The sequence below is a fragment of the Asparagus officinalis genome, chromosome 3 (genome assembly GCF_001876935.1).
Source record: "Asparagus officinalis chromosome 3, Aspof.V1, whole genome shotgun sequence".
Classification (NCBI taxonomy): domain Eukaryota; kingdom Viridiplantae; phylum Streptophyta; class Magnoliopsida; order Asparagales; family Asparagaceae; genus Asparagus; species Asparagus officinalis.
In genome coordinates, this window is record NC_033796.1 from 106082463 (window position 1) to 106087724 (window position 5262).

Genomic DNA, 5262 nt, shown 5'->3' on the forward strand with positions numbered 1-5262 from the left:
GAAGTGAGTGTTGATGACTGGGATTGGCTAGTTAAGGAACATTATTTTTCTTCAAGATTTCAGGTATTAATCTCCTAATTTTATTAATTTTGTTCCATGTATATTGTTGGATTGTTAAAATTATCTTTTAATGTTGATGTATAGAAAGCAAGCCAACAAAATACACTTAACAGAGGCAAACGAAAGATGCTCCACCACACGGGCAGCAAATCCTTTAGACAAATTGCGTGGGAATTGGTATACATTCAAAACTAATTTCTTATTTATTTATAACTACTTTGTTTTTTAGTTTGATGTTGTACTCATTTTTATTTAATATTTGAATAAGGGTGGCAAGTCAGGAAATCCACCTGATGTGGCAAAAATGTTTCATGAAACTCGAAAGAAAGCTAATGAAACACTAGAAAATGGGGATCAAGATAAATATGTAAGTAGAATATGTGTTTAAGTTTGATAATGATGCATTATATAGTACTAACATATGAATTTAATTTTTATAGGATGAAATTGTTCAAGTCAAACAAGCAAACCCTTCACTTTCTGACATTGAGATAGTTGAGAAAATCTGGGGGAAGCAATCTCATGGTCACATCACTGTATTTGGTGGCGGGACTACTTTAAAAGATTTGAGAGGACCGCTCCCTAGTCGATCTGATCTGGAAGCACGGGTTATAGAAGAAAAGAGAAAGAACCAGATGCTTCAACAACGCTTAGATGAGCAGGAGCAACAACAACAAAGGATGTCTGAGTTGGAGTCACAAGTGAAAGCTATGCAAGAACTTTTTTTTAGGCAATCACCTTCATTGGCTCCTCAAACTCAAGAACGTGTGCAGGATTAGGTAATTATTTTTTTGTAAAATCTCTTATATACTTTTATGATTGACTACTTGCACTAAAAAATGTGATTTTTACTTAATAAGATAATATTTGCTTCATTAATATTTCTTAATTATGTGATTTTTTAAAAAATTTCAGGCTATCCATGCAAGATTAGGAGGGGGGTAGCTCGAGTCTTCTTTAATTTGACGATGATTAGAGATGAAAGAAATGTGTCTTCCCCAAACTTTATTTTAATTTGTTTTAGATAGTTTCATGTATTTTTCTTTGGAATAATTAGGATATTAACTCTTGTTATTAGTATTGAATATTTGAGGATGGTGAAATTTTATTTATCGATGTTATTAATGAATGTAATTTATATTTTCCCTCTTATTCATTATTGGGTATTTTTAATATATTTTTGTTGTGAATCTTAATGTCAGATTGAGAATAATATGATAGCTGCCTATGAATGAAAAAATTATTATTAATGTATATTAGAAATTTGTAGTCTACAATGATGGTTTTATAAACCGTATTTTGTTCATCAATGAAGGAAAAATATCGTCGTTGATGGGTTACTAATTAACCATTATGAGGACTTTTACGACGGTATCCAGCCATCATTAATTAGTCTTTAATGATGGGAAAATATCCCCGTAACTAATGGTAATGATGGGAAATATTCCCGTAACTAATGGTAATGATGGAAAAATTTTCCGTCACTAATGATAACTACGGGAAAATATCCCAATCACTGATGGTAACGACAGTGATAATTACCGTCGTAAATATTAACGATGGTAATATGTTCTGTCATTATGGACGCTATAAAGACAGGTAGTACATCCCTTCGTGACCCTTTAGCGAAGAGGGCTTCAACGACGGTGTGACGCCCCTGGGTTCACACAAGGTTGCAGTCTAAGGTGAAACTAAGAATATCAAACCTGCCATGCACCACACCGTACAATAACATGTTTCACCATCACAATTAATATTTCTCTAGTAGACTCAACAACAGGTGTAGGTACAAAACCAAGTAAAAGATAATACAAGTGATAATTGGTGAAATGATAACAACCACACAGATATCTCATCATCCAACATACAGAAATACATAGTCAATGGCTGAAGTAGATAAACTGGAGTTCTCAACAAGTTTCAAATACAAAATGTCTGAGTAAAAGAAATAAGGCACACATCCTTTATAACATCTAGAATATGGCCCTCAAATGTCTAACACAGTCTACAGTGGAGCTTTAAAATAAAACATAACTAAAAATAGACAGCTGAACACTAAAGTGTATCGCCATCAACCTGTGACTCTCCGGGCTCCTGGCTCGTTACCTGAATGGGGGAGGGACAACGAGCGTCAAAGCGCTAGCGAGCAACATCACAACCAACCCCAAGGGAAATGGCTCGTTGTAAGAAAATATAGTTAATACATAATAATTCTAAAATCATTGTTCTTAATTAAAAAAGATTTTAGTATTTAGAAATTTACAACACGAGCATAGGTACGTCGAGCGAAATAATCCAAACAAGGAAACCCTCATATATATACCTTGTATCTCAAATTGTAAATCCCTAAACACTAAACCCGAGTTCTAGTACAGGAACAAATGATGAAAAAGAAATACAACCATCTCAGAACATAAATTTAGTGTCATGTCATAGCCTACATAAGTGTCATGTCATAACTCATGTGAAATGTCACCTACAAGGATAAGAAAGGTGTCGAATACATGAACTAGATATAGTGATTCCACAACACACGGACAAATGAGAACAATGTCCAACACGAGGACTGAAATGGATTATAGTCCAATATGAGGACTTCTATGGATTATAGTCCAACACGAGGACTGTGTAACTGTGCAAACATTGCTGAGATATATAGAAAGATCTACTTACACAAATTTCACACTCGACTCGGTGTATGATTCTAAACTCGTATCCTCAGGCTATTTATCATGCATAGATACATAGTAAGACTGAAAATCAGAGTTAGACAATCGAGGCAAACTCTCGAACACTCAAAAAATATATAACAAAACCAACAACATTCAAAACTATGCGGCGATCGACCGTAGAGACCACTCTGGTCGACCACGCAAAGAGCAGAAATTGTCTGCTTAGCAAAAACGACCCGCGATCGACCGCCGTGCCCACCGCGGTCGACCATGAAGAGGGCAGACAGACTCTGCCCTTCTGTACGCCTAGCGGTCAACCGTTGCATCCACCGCAGTCGACCGCGAAGCAGGCAGAAGCCCAGATCTGGGTTTTCTGTCAGCTTCAAAACCTTAAAATTTTGATTATTTCTCATATAAATCAAAATCTAACATTTCAATAATGTCATAGGGCAGAAAACAACGAATTTAAACATTTAAAACTCGTCACCAATAATCCCAACTTATATAAACATGATTTTAATTATTTTTAAATAGTAACAGGATTAACTTTTGCTAAAATGTTTTCAGATCTAGATCTCATTAACTAAAATTTCGTTGGTGAGCTTTTAAAATCTGAAATACTTGATTCTCACATCATATGCCATAATGATCTATTATCTATACATAAAATACGATTTAGGCCCAATAAAACCAGATTAAAACTCAAATAAAAGCATGAAAACAAAAGGGGTAAAGTTGAGCGAGATGTTACTCGCCTCTAATGAGAATAAAACCCTAGATCTGTAGAAGGATGATCCCTTTCACTGAATCCCACCAAAACCCGCTGAAAAACCCTTCGAAGCTCCTCCCAAATCACCAAGAAATGAAAACTATGGTTTTAGGGAAGAGAGGGGGCTAGGGTTTCTGATTTCAGATGAAAAGAGGGCTCTTTCGGGTATAGAAGAATATATACTAACCCCACAAACCCGACCTGAAACCCATTAAGACCAAACCCAGAAAAAATCTCAGTTTGTTGCGCGGTCGACCGCCGTGCCCAGCGCGGTTGACCGCACAACAGGAAACAACAATCCTAAGTGCCCGATTGCTATGCGGTCGACCTCCGCACCCTTCGCGGTCGACTACGCAATAGAAAAACTGCCTGTTTGGATTGTTTAACAACATGCTGGCCTATCCACTTGATTCCTCTCACATAGAATCACTTGTTGGGTTCTCAAACACTGATTATCACATTCATCTATGATATATATGATTATTTATCATAAAATAATTATTTATCACTAATAATTCACATATATTCATTATAAAAATTTTGGGGTTCTACATTCCTCCCCCTTAAAAGAATTTTGTCCTCGAAATTCAGAAATTATACCCATCTTGAAAAAATGAACTTCTAGATAAGCATACATGGATATTTATACTTAACAATCTAAAATAGTAATATTCCCGCTCAAACCCTAATCTAGTGGAACTAGTATAACGGGCGAAAAATCCAAACAAGGAACCCCCCTATATATATACCATGTGTTCCAAAAGATTAAGATTTAAGCAAAGACATCCTCATTCTAGTGTTAAATGTAAATATAACCAAAGATATAAACATAAAATAAGATACATATCATAATAAAAATTAATTTACCTGTTTAAACAGATGTGGGTAGTCACGACGCATGTCCTCCTCACGCTCCTAAGAAATCTCCTCAATACCTCCTTGGTTCCACTGAACTTTCACCAAAGGAATTACATTATTTCTAAGTTTCTTATCCTCCATGGCAAGAATGCAAACCGGAATCTCGATAGTAGTCAAATCCTCCTGAAGCTCTATCTCTGGTGCATCCAGCACTCTTTGTTGCTTATCATCATGTAAGTGCTTCTTAAGCATAGAAACATGAAATACATTGTGTATACTAGACATCGATGCTGGAGGATCTAGTCTGTATGACACAAATCAAATACGCTCCAAAATCTAAAATGGTCCAATATATCTCGACGCAATCTTCCCCCGTCGTCCGAATCACTGCACGTCTTTCATAAGGAATACCTTCAGCATAACTGAGTCTCCAACCTAAAACTCCAAGGGTCTTCGTCTCTTATCGACATAGCTCTTTTGTCGACTCTGAGCTGCTAGAATCTTCTCTCTGATCAAAGCTATCTTCTCAGTAGTCTGCCTCACCAGCTTTGGCCCAAGCATCAAGCTATCCTCCGGCTCTACCCAACATATCAGTGACCTACAAGGTCTCCCGTATAATGCCTCATACGGGGCCATACCGATCGTCGCTTGATAACTATTGTTATAAGTGAACTCTATCAGTGGAATATGATCTTCCTAGCTGCACTAAAAATCGATGACACAAGCTCACAACATGTCTTCCAATATCTGATTTACTCTCTCTGTCTGACCATCCGTCTATGGGTAGAAAACACTGCTGAATGATAGTCTGCTGTCAAAAGAATCCTGAAAACTCCTCCAAAAATACAAAGTGAACACTGAACCTCGATCCAATATAATCGTGTCGGGAACTCCATGAAGTCA

General features: G+C 36.6%; 1 long non-coding RNA gene across 1 annotated transcript; it reads left to right on the forward strand.

Moving 5' to 3' along the window:
• On the forward strand, positions 368 to 1028 carry LOC109832434. Its single transcript, XR_002244769.1, has 3 exons — positions 368 to 427; positions 501 to 839; positions 976 to 1028. It is a non-coding gene; the product is annotated as an uncharacterized LOC109832434 (long non-coding RNA).